Genomic DNA, 15,680 nt, shown 5'->3' with positions numbered 1-15,680 from the left:
AGTAGTGTGTGTGGTGTATATAGTGTGTAAGTAGTGTGTGTGGTGTATATAGTGTGTGTAACAGTGTGTGTGGTGTATATAGTGTGTAAGTAGTGTGTGTGGTGTATATAGTGTGTGTAACAGTGTGTGTGGTGTATATAGTGTGTGTAACAGTGTGTGTGGTGTATATAGTGTGTAAGTAGTGTGTGTGGTATATACAGTATGTCTAATAGTGCGTGTGGTGTATATACTGTGTGTAATAGTGTGTGTGGTGTATATAGTGTGTATAGTAGTGTGTGTGGTGTATATAGTGTGTAAGTAGTGTGTGTGGTGTATATAGTGTGTAAGTAGTGTGTGTGGTGTATATAGTGTGTAAGTAGTGTGTGTGGTGTATATAGTGTGTAATAGTGTGTGTGGTGTATATAGTGTGTAAGTAGTGTGTGTGGTGTATATAGTGTGTAAGTAGTGTGTGTGGTGTATATAGTGTGTAACAGTGTGTGTGGTGTATATAGTGTGTAAGTAGTGTGTGTGGTGTATATAGTGTGTAAGTAGTGTGTGTGGTGTATATAGTGTGTAAGTAGTGTGTGTGGTGTATATAGTGTGTATAGTAGTGTGTGTGGTGTATATAGTGTGTATAGTAGTGTGTGTGGTGTATATAGTGTGTAAGTAGTGTGTGTGGTGTATATAGTGTGTAACAGTGTGTGTGGTGTATATAGTGTGTAAGTAGTGTGTGTGGTGTATATAGTGTGTAAGTAGTGTGTGTGGTGTATATAGTGTGTAACAGTGTGTGTGGTGTATATAGTGTGTAAGTAGTGTGTGTGGTGTATATAGTGTGTAATAGTGTGTGTGGTGTATATAGTGTGTAAGTAGTGTGTGTGGTGTATATAGTGTGTAAGTAGTGTGTGTGGTGTATATAGTGTGTAACAGTGTGTGTGGTGTATATAGTGTGTAAGTAGTGTGTGTGGTGTATATAGTGTGTAAGTAGTGTGTGTGGTGTATATAGTGTGTAAGTAGTGTGTGTGGTGTATATAGTGTGTATAGTAGTGTGTGTGGTGTATATAGTGTGTATAGTAGTGTGTGTGGTGTATATAGTGTGTGAATAGTGTGTGTGGTGTATATAGTGTGTGTAACAGTGTGTGTGGTGTATATAGTGTGTGTAACAGTGTGTGTGGTGTATATAGTGTGTGTAACAGTGTGTGTGGTGTATATAGTGTGTGTAACAGTGTGTGTGGTGTATATAGTGTGTAAGTAGTGTGTGTGTTATATATAGTGTGTAAGTAGTGTGTGTGGTGTATATAGTGTGTGTAACAGTGTGTGTGGTGTATATAGTGTGTAAGTAGTGTGTGTGGTGTATATAGTGTGTATAGTAGTGTGTGTGGTGTATATAGTGTGTAAGTAGTGTGTGTGGTGTATATAGTGTGTAAGTAGTGTGTGTGGTGTATATAGTGTGTGTAACAGTGTGTGTGGTGTATATAGTGTGTAAGTAGTGTGTGTGGTGTATATAGTGTGTGTAACAGTGTGTGTGGTGTATATAGTGTGTAAGTAGTGTGTGTGGTGTATATAGTGTGTGTAACAGTGTGTGTGGTGTATATAGTGTGTAAGTAGTGTGTGTGGTATATACAGTATGTCTAATAGTGCGTGTGGTGTATATACTGTGTGTAATAGTGTGTGTGGTGTATATAGTGTGTATAGTAGTGTGTGTGGTGTATATAGTGTGTATAGTAGTGTGTGTGGTGTATATAGTGTGTAAGTAGTGTGTGTGGTGTATATAGTGTGTAAGTAGTGTGTGTGGTGTATATAGTGTGTGTAACAGTGTGTGTGGTGTATATAGTGTGTAATAGTGTGTGTGGTGTATATAGTGTGTAAGTAGTGTGTGTGGTGTATATAGTGTGTAATAGTGTGTGTGGTGTATATAGTGTGTAAGTAGTGTGTGTGGTGTATATAGTGTGTAAGTAGTGTGTGTGGTGTATATAGTGTGTAACAGTGTGTGTGGTGTATATAGTGTGTGCTCGCATTTGCTGAGGTTAGCCTTTTCCTGGGAAGATGTAATGCACACTTGACTACTCACTCCAGAAAGAGAAACTGCAGGAAAACAAAGGTAACAATTACACCCATAGCAACCTGGTGAACCAGTGAGTTGTGTTGTTATTGCTTTCTTTTTTTTGAGACAGGGTTTCTCTGTAGCCCTGGCTGTCCTGGATCACACGCTCTGTAGCCCAGGCTGGCCTCAAACTCACAGAGACCCGCCTACCTCTGCCTCCCGAGTGCTGGGATTAAAGGTGTGTGCCACCACCACCTGGCTACCAGTGAGTTTTTATCAGGGTCACTAACAGGAATGGGGTGAAGGATACTCACAAGGTACAGGGGTGACACACAAAGACCTGCATTTTGGAAAAGCCCAAGCCAACACAGTGGCTGTGAGAGCTGGACCCTAGGCCCTGACGCTTGCAGACAGATCCACAGGCAGGTCAGTCTGCTCCCTGCCAGTTGATTATGGACTTTTAGATGCTGGCAAGGTGCCCTGGAGCATCTTCCAAGTTTCTGTTCTCCCACACGCATGGCCTTCTCTTTATCTCTCAAACCTCCCCACCCTCCTGAGGCCAAGGTTTCAGTTGGAAGGAAACTGCCATCAGTGGGACCACAAACCAGCAAGAGTAAACACTTGTTGGGTCCCTTTGTCCTGGCTGTGATCTGGTGGTTTTCAGAAGAGCTCACTAGGCCTGGGACTGCCATCTCTAAACCTTAGCTCTGGCATTTGCTTGGTTGTTTGAGGACCTGGATCCCCCGGGATCCATGGAACACCACAGTTGTCAGACTACATGAGCCAGGAGAGGATAAGCAGGTAAAGGGCTTGTTATGTGAGCATGGGTCCCAGTTCAAGCCCCCAGAGCCCACACAGAGCCGACTGTGGAATGCATGTGCCCGTGACGTCAGTGCCCCTGGGGGGAGGAGAGGCACAGGGAACTAGTGCCATCTAGACTAGGGTACACAGCAGAAAAGGGGGAGGAAGAGAGAGAAAGAGTCAGACAACATGGAAGGTAAAGGCCAGCATCTATCTGAGATTGTCCCCTGACCTTCAGGCAAGTGCCACAGCCCCCACACACAAACTTTTCCCACTCCAGTCCTGGCCATCTTTTAGGGCCCTGATAAAATGGTACCATTCAAATTCCTGTCTCCCTGGCTAAAGGAATCCCCACCATCTCTAAGATGTGCATGTATTTTTTTGTTCCTTCCTTCACGTTTATCACAGTGTGCTTGTATAATTCCTCCTATTTATCTCCATGCCTTTCAAGTCTCCTGACCCAGTTCTTGTGTGTGGTAAGCTCTGTGGATGGATGGATGGATGGATGGATGGATGGATGGATGGATGGATGGACGGACAGGTGGACAGGTGCTACTCTTTTTGGAACATTGTTACTCCACATCCAAGCAAACATCCATCCATTTCTCTAGTCCCATAGTGCTTTACATTAGTGAGACCCTCCTCCATCCGTATGACTCCTCCCATACTTAGTAAACCCTCATTGGTCACTAAAGACCAGATGTTAGGGCACAGGGTGGAACCTTCATGAATGGGGTTTGTAGTCATAGAAGGAGAGCTGTGAGAACATGCCTAGAAGATTGGCTGTCTATGAGCCTAGACATCACACACACACACACACACACACACACACACACACACACACACTCATCAGACATTGAAGCCTGGAGCCTGCGTCTTAAGTTTCTGTCTCCAAAGACTAAGATACAGTGGTTGTTTTTAAGCCTCCTGGTTTAGAACATCTTGAAGGACCCCCAAGTGGACTAAGCCACAATTTAATGGACAGAGATTCTTTTTTTTTCCCATATTTACTGATTTTCTGGCTTCTAGCATTTAAAAATAGGAGTTAATGAGAAAGAAGAGACTTTTGGAACAATCACAGTTTATACCAGCTGAGGCACTTACCACAAGTAACAATTTATCAGGCTTAAGAGAGTGGAACGAATCGTGGATGTAAAAGTATCAAGGCATCTCCCAGTCCACTATTAATCCATCCAGTTTCTTGCCAGGGTAGACTTTCTTCCATTTGTGCTTCTCCTTTGGGGTCAGTCTACAGCAGCAGTACCCTCAGTTTCTTCTGGAAATTTCCCGGCTTACAGGTTCTCTCCACTGTGTGGTTAATAAAACTGGTAGGTCAGCCAGCTTCCTTCTGGTTGCCACGGAAACCACCAGGCCACTGGCCCTCTGGAAACGGAAAAGAACAGCAAGTGAGAGACCACGAGACCACACATTCCACCCGGGCTTGCAGATGAAACCAGCTGTCAAGCCAGGGTGAAGGATCAGTGGCCAGGGAAGAGATCCGCAGGCTGCAGATGGGAGAGGAAAGGCCTCGTGGAGCTGCGAGATGTGAGTAGCGCCTCTGCTCTGTTTAAAAAGCCTGTCAGCTCAACAACTTTAATACCTTCAGGCTGTGGGCTGCATGGCCGGGAAGTTCCAAGACTGCTGGAGGATTCTATCAAGGGCAACCTTCTCGGAACTGCCACAGCCCCTGAGTATGTCCCGGAAGGGAGGTGGGCTTCCAAGCAACTGGATAGCTTTCCACCGTCTCTACCTTGTAAAGGAAACACTTTCCAGGGCATTAAGCAAGGAATGAAATGGTCTTTTCATTAGTCCCTAAATAGACAGGAATCTGAACTTGTTTCTATTTTTAAAGATTTAGTCTTTTCTGTTAGTGTTTTCTACCTAGTAACAAGGAAAGCAAGCAGACCCAGATCCCTCTCTTCTCTGTAGTGAATCACAAAGAACTTCAAGAACTCAGAAGCTGCATAGCCTGGGATGCTTTTGGCACTTTGCTTTTATCCTTCAGTGGTGTCTACATCCCACTTACATGTCAGGGCTTATGGAGTTTACTCCTCAGACAGCACGAAATGAAAAAAAGTAAACAGTAAACTTCTCAAATAAGCATCACAAGGCAGATTAACTTAAAAAATGGTGCTTTTTTTAAGTGGGGAAGTGTGATAAATAACAAACTAAGAAGAGTGTTTTAATGCAAGTCCCATAGTCCATATGCACTCCATCAATTTTATTGTTTTATAAACATGCTCTTGCAGATTTTAGCAAAAAGTATGTTGGTATATTTGGGGCGGGGGAGTGTGGTTCAAACATTGTATGACATATTTATAGGGGGAAGTCCTTATAAAATACTGAAAATCCAAATTTCAATTGTTTGCGAACTTGTTTTGAATTTTATCTATCTATCTATCTATCTATCTATCTATCTATCTATCTATCTATCTATCTATGTGTGTATGTAAGAGAGGGACAGAGAGAGAGAAAGAGAGGGAAAGGGTGATTCTTGAGAAGTTCTTAACTTTTTATTTTTAGATTGAATAATGCAATATGTTTGGAGGGAAAACAATTTTTTTGACAGAAGTAGGGCAGTTTCTGAGAATAATAGTTTCAGTAAAGTGTTTAGGGAAATTAGTGCTTTTCAACGGCTCAGTCGTATTTTCCAGTTTTCCTTTCCACACTGGTTTTTCATTGCTTAACGCTGGCGAGTGATCAGCGTGGAAGACCGGTGCCCAGTGGCTGGGGTCCATGCCATTAAGAGACAAGTAAGAGGTCAGCAGCGTGGTCGGCAGTCAGTCCAAACAGCCTGACCCTGTCTAGTGGGCAGCTGGGCAAAGCCATGGGTTCAAAAGCCAGTAAATAGATTACCTGAGCATATTCCAGGTCACTCCAGGGGGAAACTAGAAGGTTTTGCTCACTGCCAAATCTGTCATGCCCAGGAGAGGTAGCCACCCATTTTTGTGAGCAATTCCTGAGGTTCCTACTGACCTGTTCTTTGTACCACACTCCATACCCACATTAGTTGAGGCAGCATGTGGATTATATTAGCTTCTCTTCTAATGATGAACTTGAACCTCACTGATTTATACCTGGGTCTTTTACAAAGGGTGTTTCTGGAGTGTTTATATAAAACAGAACCTACTTAATTCATCTCATTAAGCATACGATTTCCATAGACAGTTCATTTAGAGGCCTCAGAGTCTAGCAATGGATTACAAGGTCTGGGACATCCATGGAGTCTGCCCATGGCCTTGGGCTCAGTCACAGCACTGTGTTTCCACTGTGGCTCCTTATGGTGTATTTGGCTGTCTGGGTTAAAGTCTGAGCCATTATTAACTAGATCCTGGATCTTTGATGAGTTATCCAGCCACTTTGTGTCTCCATTTTCTAATAGGATAGTGGGGGTTTGCTATCTACCTTTAGGGTTATTGCAAGTCGTCAGTGGCCTAAAACCTAAGCAGCACCTGGCACATTCCATGTTAGCATTACTAAGTAAAGCCAGGTGGTGTGTGCCTAGGGTGCCGACTTGTCCTGTGGAAGGATCACTGGAGTTCAGGAGTTCAAGACCAGCCAGAACAACATAGCGAGACCTATTCCAAAATAAAACTTAATAATCTAGTGAACAAAAAATATGGAGAGTACTTGGCCTGATGTCAGTCAGTTTTGGCATGCCAGAAGGCTAGCTACCACTTTGTAAAGGACATTGCCCCTTACTGACAGCCATTTTTCTTCTTTGTTGTTGTTGGTGGTGTTTTTTCTTCTCATTGTGTCTGTTATTCCTTTGTGAATTTCTTACAAAACATATTGTGAGAAGTTTGATCATATTCACCTCCTCCCTGAGTTCCTCCCTGATCCACCTCATCCCCTACCCAGCCACCCAACTTTGTACCCTTTAAAAGAAGATAAGCCAATTGGTGCTGCCCATGTATTCTATAACGTGTGGTCTTTCACTGGGGCATGGGTGACAGACCAGGGCTACCCTGACTCCCCCAGCAGTGATCAATTGCCAATAGCTCCTTGGCTAGGAGTAGGACTTGTGCCCTCCTTCTCTCTCCATGCTGGGATTTTTGTCTGACTTGAACTTGCAAAGATCTTGTGCATACTGTCACAACCCTTGTGAGTTCACATGTGCATTGGCCCTGATGTATCATTGTTTCCCTGCAGTCATCCACTGCCTCTAGCTCTTATAATATTTCTGGCCCCTCTTCTGTAAGAAATCATTATGAGTCTGTTTAATTTTATGTCAATTTAACATAATAATAGTAATAGGATATCCTTGAGGGATCCAACCATGGTTTCTTGGCCCTAGTAACAGTGAAGACCAGGTCTTAAATTTGATCAGAAAGTGGTTGGTTACTCTCATGATGTTTGTGCCACTATTGTACCAGAGGCCACATCTTGTCAGGCTGGCTGTGGTGGTTTGAGTAGGTATGGCTCCCATAGACTCATGTGTTTGAATGCTTGGCACATAGGACATGGCACTATTAGGAGGTATGGCCTTGTTAGAGGAAGTGTGTCACTGTGGGGCCAAGCTTTGAGGTCTTGTATGCTTAAGTTATACCCAGTGTGGCACACAGTCTCCTGCTGCTTGTAGATCAAGATGTTGAACTCTTAGCTTCTTCTTCAGCACCATGTCTGCCTGCATACCACTACGCTTCCCACCATGATGATAATGGGCTAAACCTCTGAAATTGTAAGTCATCCCCAATTAAATGTTTCCTTGATAAGAGTTGCTGTGGTCATGGTGTCTCTTCACAGTTATAGAAACCCAAACCAAGACATTGGTCATTGCCATAGTTTGCAAGGTTCCTAGCAGGTTTAGGCTAATGATTACTTTTCTCCTCTGGTAGCATGCTTAAGAGCTTCCAATGCTAGGAAAATCAGCTGAAGCTCCAGGTTAGCACCAGCTCAATTTTCCCATGTTCTATGGCTCGAGTGTGTAGTGTCCTCAACAACAGGGTCTTTTGCAGTCTGTAGAGTAGACCGATCTCCATCATCCTGGACCCTATAACCAAAACCATGGCCTATAGCAAGGACAATGACTTGTAATGTTTCAAGGTCCATGGGACTTCATTGGCTAACAACTCCAAAAGAAGTAAGCCATTCCTGGCACTGTGATGTCTATTAGGGGCTTTGCTGCCCCACTACAGAGAAACTCTACCTCAACTCTTCATATCCATTATGTATTTTAGGAACTTTCTGCACTCATAAAACTGCTTTTGAAAGGGTTTCCATATGACTGTTTTTGAAAAGTCTTTAGTATTATTTATCATTCCTGGTATTCACTCTTCTAGCCTGTCCTTCAATCCCCCTAACTCACATTTAACCCTTCCTGATCCATCATTCTCTCTTAATCTTTTATATCACTTCATTATATCTATCCTCCATTGAAAGCACCCCATGGTCCATTACTTATTTCCTGATCTCTGTAGGTATTCCAAATGAAATACTCATATCTAAAGATTCAAAGCTAACAGAAATACAAGAGAAAACATGCAAGATTTATATCTTAGTTTTGGTTTTTCTTGCTGTGAAGAGATACTATGACTATGGCAACTCTTATAAAGAAAACATTTAATTAGGAATGCTTGCTTACAGTTCAGAGGTTCAGTCCTTTATCATGGCAGAGAGCATGGCAGCGTGCAGGTAGACGTGGTGCTGGAGCTGAGAGTCCTACATGTTGCAGGCAACAGGAAGTCAACTGACCGTCACACTGAGGGAAGCTTGAACACAAGAGACCTCAAAGCCCGCCCCCACAGTGACACACTTCCTCCAGCAAGGCCACACCTCCTGATAGGGCCACTCCCTTTGGGGGCCATTTTCTCTCAAACTGCCACAGCTTCTCTTTCTGGATGTAGGCCACTTCACTCATAATGACTTTCTCCAGCTCCACCATTTACCTGTGGTTTCCCTAATTTGTTTTTTTGTCACTGAATAATATTGTTGCATAAATGTGACACGTTAGGTACTCATCCATCAGTTGCAGACATCTGGAATGATTACATTTCTTGGGTGAGCAGCTATAGCTGTCCTCAGAGTGGGCATGGAGTCTTTAAGGACATACCTACTTGTGATGGAGCTGGATCTTGTAGGAGGTCTACTTCTAGCTTTCTGAGGAGCCTCCACACTGACCTTCACAGTAGGTGCACCAGTGTTCACTCCCACGAGCAGAGAAGAAGCATTATTCTCTCTCCACATCCTTGCCAGCATTAGGCATCATTTGTTTGTTCCTGATAGAAGTCAACTGACTGGAGTAAGGTGGAATCTCAAAGTAATTTTAATTTACATTTCCCTGATGGCTAAGAATGTTGAACATTTAAGAAATGTTTCTCAGCCATTTGTACTCACCTTTTGAGAGCTCTCTGTTCACTTTTGCCCTCAGTTGTGAATTGGGTTGTCTGTTTTCTTGATGCTTAATGGTTTTCATTCTTTGAGTATTCTGGACACTAACAACCTCTGTTAGATGTATTGCTGGTGATGTTTCCTTCCCATTTTGTAGGTTGCCACTTCACTAGAATGATGGCGCCCTATGTTCAGAAGCTTGTAAGTTTCATGAGGCCCCATTTGTTGATACCAGGGTCCTGTCCAGAAGGTCCTTTCCTTAGCCTGTGGGTTCCAGCTCAGTCTCTATTTCTTTCTCTATCAGAATCAGGGTATCAGGTCTTATGCTGAAGTTTTTTTTCACTCATTTGGAGTTGAGTTTTATGCAGGGTGAGAGACAAGGACTCAATTTCATTCTTCATGTAGCCCCCCAATTTAACCAGCAGCATTATTGAAGATGCTGTCTTTTCCCTATTGTGTATTGTTGGCCTTTTGTGAAAAATCAGGCATCTAGGGGAGTGTGGACCTATATGTGGACCCTCAACTCTATTCCACTGATGAATGTGTCTGTTTTTATGCCATATTATGCTATTTTTTAATTACTATAGCTATATTGTATATCTGGAAATCTGGGGTGGTGGTACCTCCTAGTTTTTCTTGATTGTTCAATATTGGATATCCTGGGTCTTTTGTATTTTCATATGAAATTTAAGATTATTGTTTTCCATTTCTGGGAAGAAGTTTTGACTTTTGATGGAGATTGTGTTGAATCTATAGATTGCTTTTGTCAGAATGGCTGTTTTCACAAAATGAATCTTACCAATCCACAAGCACGGGAGGGCTTTGCATCTGCTGGAATCATCTTCACTTTCTTTTTCAGTATCTTAAAGTTTTCACTGTGTGAGTCTCTCGCTTCCTTGGGTAGGCCTATTCTAAGGTATCTTTAGACTACTGTGCCTGGCACTGTTTCCCAGAGTATCTGTGTGTTTAGGAAGACTACTGATCTCTGCAGGGTAATTATGTATCCTGCTACTCTGCTGAATGTGTTTATCAGCTGTAGCAATTCCTGGTAGAGTCGTGGGGGTCTTTTATGAATAGTACCGTTATATCAGCAAGTGAGGATGTTTTGACTTTTTCCTTTCCTATTTGTATCCATTTTGCTCTAGCTCAGACTCCAAGGATTTTATTTAACAGGAGGAGGGAAAATGGACATCCTGATCTTGTTCCTGATTTCAGTGGCTATGCTTTTGAGTTTTTCTCCATTTAACAAGATGCTAGCTGTGGACTTACTGTATATTAACTTTATTATGTTGAGGTATGTTCCCTATATCCATAAATTCTTTAGGACTTTTATCATGAAGGGATGCTGGATTTTGTCAAAGGCCTTTTGTAGTTTCTATCCATGAGTTTCTGTATTGATAGATTACATGTACTGACTTATGTATGGAACCATCCCAACATCTCTGGAATGAAGCCAACTTGGTTATGGCGGATAATCATTTTAATGTGCTCTTGAGTCCAGTTTGCAAGTATTTTGTTGTTGAGAATTTTTGCATGCATGTCCAATCAGAGAGACTGGCCTATCATTTTTTGTTGATACTGCATCTTTGTCTGGTTTTGGTGTCCAGGTAACACTTGCTTTGTAAAAAAAACTTGCAAATATTCCTTCATTTTCTATTTTACAAAATAATTTGAGGAGTGCTGGAGTTGGTTCTTTGAAGGTATGGTAGAATTCCACACTAAACCCAACTAGCTGGTCCTGGGGGTTTTTCAAATGGGAAATTATAATTACTGTTTGATCTCATTTGATATTATGGATCTATTTAAATTATTAATTTCATCTTGCTTTAACTCAGGTAAGTTGTATATATATATATATATATATATATATATATATATACATACATATATATATATCTCCTTTTTATCTCTAATTGTATTAATTTGCCCCCCTCTCTCAACTGGCTAAAGGTTTGTTGATCTATAGGGTCCCAAGTGACAGAGAATGACTGGGAAGAGGTGGCAGTCTCTGGAAACAGCTGTGAGAATTTGGGACATGAATGGAGAGGGCCTGGGATGGAGAGCAGAGATAGCCTACCAGGGTCTACACTACATGGGCTGACTGGAGGGCCTCTGGTGGGAAGCAGCCTGGAATCTGGTGAACCCAAACATGACTATTGGTTTTTATGTTTAGCCTTGGGAACACAGAGCTTAGGGACGGCAAAAACTGGCCCTAGAATTTCTCCTCTACCTGGAACTCTGAATTTTCTTGGGGAAAAAAGAGCTGTATGTTTGACAGGTGCTTACTAAACCTTCAGAAAGAACCTTCAGGTCAAATGCTGCACACCGGAGCCTGAAACCTAGGGAAGAGGTTAGGAGATCAGAGAGGCTAGATGATCATCAACAGGGATGAAGTATAAAGCCAGGAGCATCATAAAAACCCTGGGGAAACAGAATGCACTAGAAAAAAGGAATAGGCTATGAGCTTGAGCATCCAAGAAGGACGGGGCGGGGGGGGGACAGAAGGAGCAGCTGTGGGCACAGTAAAAAGCCCGGGAACCACAAAAGAATAGAAAGCTCACTCTAGATGGGAGCAGGAGCACCCAGGAGACAGGAGGAAGCAAGTGTCTATGAGTTTGAGACTAGTCTGTTCTACATAGCAAGGTCAAGGTCAGCTAGGGCTACATAGTGATACCCTGCCTTAGAAGAAGAAAGAGGAGGCAGAGGAGGAAGAAAAGGAGGAGGAGAAAGAGGAGGAGGAGATAGGTAACTATGTCAAAGTGTGGTGATAAGTCAGTAGCAGTGAGACCAGTGAATTAGCTGTTGGATTGGGAATGTTGTAGGGCGGGTCTCTGAGAAACTGATGGGAATGTTTTTAATGGTGTAATTGCAAAACCAAGCCTGACTGAAGAGGCTTACAATACTCACAGCAGGCTACATGATTACAGATCCACTTAGCAAGGCTGGTTTTTAATGTATTTTATTGTAAACTGGTCTGATACTCAAAGAAAAGTAAGCTTGAAACAAGCACTATCTGTGGTAATAACTGTGTCGCCAGCCTAATAAAGTTTCCTGGAAGACAAGAGACCTGAAGACAACTTAAGAAACAGACACAGTTTCTCAGCAGATAAGAAAAATAAACCGTCCCCAAACTGAAGAGGCAATGTAAGCAACACCCAGGAGGAATCAAGTCAAAACTGGAAAATAAAACATGCTGGGAGCCCAGAGATGCACTCCACCCTGAATACACACCACTCAGGGTACATGCCTCTGCTCTCCTCGTTTGGGGCAATTCCTAAAAGAGTCTGCTTCCCACTTGCATCTCTGAAGTGCCTGGCCTCCACTACTACTGTCGTAGTTTCCTTTTCCTGTTACTCTGATAAAATACCCCACAAAAGCAACTTAAAGGAGAAAGGGCTGATTCTGGCTCACAGTTCTGGGTACCATCCATCATGCCGGGAAAGTCAAGGTGGCAGGATGCGGTCACATTGCTTCCAATCAGGAAGCAGAGGGTGATGTACATCTGCTGCTGCTCAGCTTCCTTCCTTCACTTAGTCCAAGAGCCCATCCAGGGAATGATACTGCCCACAGTGGGCAGATCTTCCCATCCCAAGGAACACAATGAACATAATCCTCCACAGGCATACCCAGAGACCAGTCTCTGAGGGGATTCTAGATTCTGTCAAGTTGACAGCTAATACTGATCATTACAGCCATTAAGAAAGCCAGAATCGGGTTGGGGATTTAGCTCAGTGGTAGAGCGCTTGCCTAGAAAGCGCAAGACCCTGGGTTCGATCCTCAGCTAAAAAAAACGGAAGCCGGAATCTTCTCTGTGGCTAAAGGTCTGAAGAATTCATTTGGAGTAGTTCCTACCCACTTTGTGGGCATTTGGTTTAGCCCAAATTGTGATGCTTAGATTATCTCATGGAGCTCCTGCCATCACAGAATGAGTTTTGGAGAGTAGGATGCACTCTTTTTAATAAGCATGTTTTAGAAGAGTTAGGTTTGCCATAAAGAACATGCACATAGCACAGAGAGGTGCTGTGTGGAGAAAACATCTTACCTTAGTTCATTTGTTACAACTCATGATCCAGTATCTGATGCATCATTGTAGCAAACTGAAGCTGCTTCGATTTGATCAACTGTCTTTGTTCTTTTCCCAGATGTCATGTTAGTTTTAGTCATAAGATCTGGAAGTAATTTTAAACCTCTTTAAAAAAAAATTCAAAAAAGGAATAAAGTTTAAATGTCCTTTGCTTCCAATATTTGCATCTTGAATCACCCAAGGAAAACTTTATTGTTGCTTTTCTTTCGAAGTCTGATGGTTGGACCTTTAACTTGAAGGTAGAGGAAAAGAAAAAGCCTAAGACTCTTAGTTGGAGAAACTGGAAATGTAACAGTGGTCGACTACAGGGGGGTGAGGGGGGACCCCCATTATTCTGGAAACAGGAAGATAAAATGGGAAAGGCCTGGCAGCCTTTCTTGTCTCTCACCTCTTAACAAAGTGATCAGTATCCTACTTATCGCCTTTGGCAACCTCAGCCAGGATCCTAGCCCAGCATTTGAGCCAAGTTCTCCTGGAGTTAGTTTATAGACCACACTCCTGACAGGTTGTGGGAGGGTTTCACATCAGTGTCTGTCACAATCCCGCGACCTAGGATAAGGGCAGGGTTTTGTCTTGCTCACCAGTGTCTGTGAGAACTGTATTGTTGGCTCTCTGAATCCACAGGTTCACTATCTGTAGACTCAACCAGCCTCAGATAGGAAATAGTCAAGAAATATTTTGATGTCTATACTGAACATGCATTCTCTAAATAATGCAGCAAGATGACTATATAGCATTTATATTGCAATTTAGTACAATTTTAAGTATACAGGAGGAAGTATATAAATATGTTATATGCAAATATTGTCATTTTATATATATGGCTTATATATAAAGTCTACAGGTTTGGCTATCTGCAGACTGTGAGGCAGGGCATTAGAATCACTTCTTGGATCATGGGGCATCTGTATACTTATTAACTCTGTTTGTCGGGCTCGAGAGGGTTGTGGTAGGAGGTGTGAGCACTCAAGGCCTCTGACATGGGGCTCATGAACCCTGTTCTAAGCAAGTGTGTTTAATTCCATTCCCTCATCAGATTCATAAGGAAGGTCTGAGGCCAGCTCAAACCCAGGCTAGACTTACTGGCAAAGTTACAGAAGCTTGAGGGAAACCTCATGTATTTTTGCCCAATACATATGGCTTTTAAGATGATGCAACACCCAATAGATACGACAGTGACCTCAAATGCTTACCGTCTCACACCCACACAAAAACTCATCATGGTTTCCCTGTCGTGCCTGAGCCATGGGATGAAATTCTTACTAAAGAAAAAGGTGGATTTTGCTTTTTTGTTTATTTGTTTTGTTTTTAGAGACTGAGTCTCTCTATGTAGCCCAGGCTGGCCTTCAACTCCCAGAAATATGCTTGCCTCTGCTTCTTGAGTGCTGGGGTTAAAGATGCGCACCACCATGCATGGCAGGATTTTGCTTAGTTGGAGCCAGAGCTTTGCTATGTTGCCCTGGCTGGTCTGATCTTCCCCCTGCCTCAGCCTCTGGAGTCACTGAGATGGCAGGTATGTGAAACCCTGTCTGGCCTGCTTACTGATTTGATGACGTGATACATTCCATAGTTCTAGAATATCAAAGGCAAAAAGGAAACAAAGACCAAGCAGGTCCATCTTTGGCTTGGCTGTGGTGGGGGATCATTAGAATGATGGCACTCCTGTCCATCAGGGTCTGGGCTAAGGGCTGGAGACCAGCTGTCAGCAAGACAATCAGGGCTTTGTCACAGCAGAAATCTGATGTCCACAGCACATCTGCCCAGCATCTCCCCAAACAAACAAGTGGGCCAAGTCCATGCCTAAAGGGCTGCTTCTTTCTGGAAACCCTCAGGTCTCCCCTTTGCCTGTTGAGCTCTTAGAGGCTGGGCACACTTCCTGTTTTGTAGTCACAGAACTGTCACTGCCTTTTTCTTTCCCATCTCTTCCTGTGATCTTTCCTAAGGACCCCAATGAACACAGTCAGCTCCCTATCTTTAGAGCCTTAACTTAATGCCACCTGAGAAGTCCATCTTGCCATTTGCTATGGTTTGAATGGGAAATGTCCCCCACATGCTCATGTGTTTGAACATTCAGTCCCCAGCTAGGGGTGCTTGTTTGGGAGACACTGTAGAACACTCAAGAGAAGGAACTGGAGAGATGGTTCAGAAGTTAAGAGCACTAACTGCTCTTCCAGAGGTCCTGAGTTCAATTCCTAGCAACCACATGGTGGCTCACAACCATCTGTAATGAAATCTGGTGCCCTCTTCTGGCGATCAGGCATACATACAGGCAGAACAGTGAATACATAATAAATAAATAAATCTTAAGAAAAAAAAAACATTCAGGAGATGACACTTAACTGTTGGACCCAGATTACCACTTTGTAAGCTTATATATCACATGTACCAGAGATTGGGATAGAGACATCTTTAGGGGCCACTGTTCAATCTGCCTATCATTTGGTG

At 42.9% G+C, this 15,680-nt stretch overlaps 1 protein-coding gene across 1 annotated transcript in view; it reads left to right on the top strand.

Moving 5' to 3' along the window:
* Positions 1 to 4,217: 4,217 nt before the first annotated feature.
* The window catches only part of C12H21orf62 (chromosome 12 C21orf62 homolog), a 31,736-nt gene continuing 20,273 nt past the window's right edge, over positions 4,218 to 15,680 (top strand). The window contains exon 1 of the mRNA XM_036203696.1: positions 4,218 to 4,366. The gene's annotated coding sequence lies outside the window, so the exon portion shown is untranslated. The remainder of the gene's footprint in view (positions 4,367 to 15,680) is intronic.

The sequence above is a fragment of the Onychomys torridus genome, chromosome 12, assembly GCF_903995425.1.
Source record: "Onychomys torridus chromosome 12, mOncTor1.1, whole genome shotgun sequence".
NCBI lineage: Eukaryota > Metazoa > Chordata > Mammalia > Rodentia > Cricetidae > Onychomys > Onychomys torridus.
This window is presented reverse-complemented; position numbering and strand designations above follow the sequence as displayed.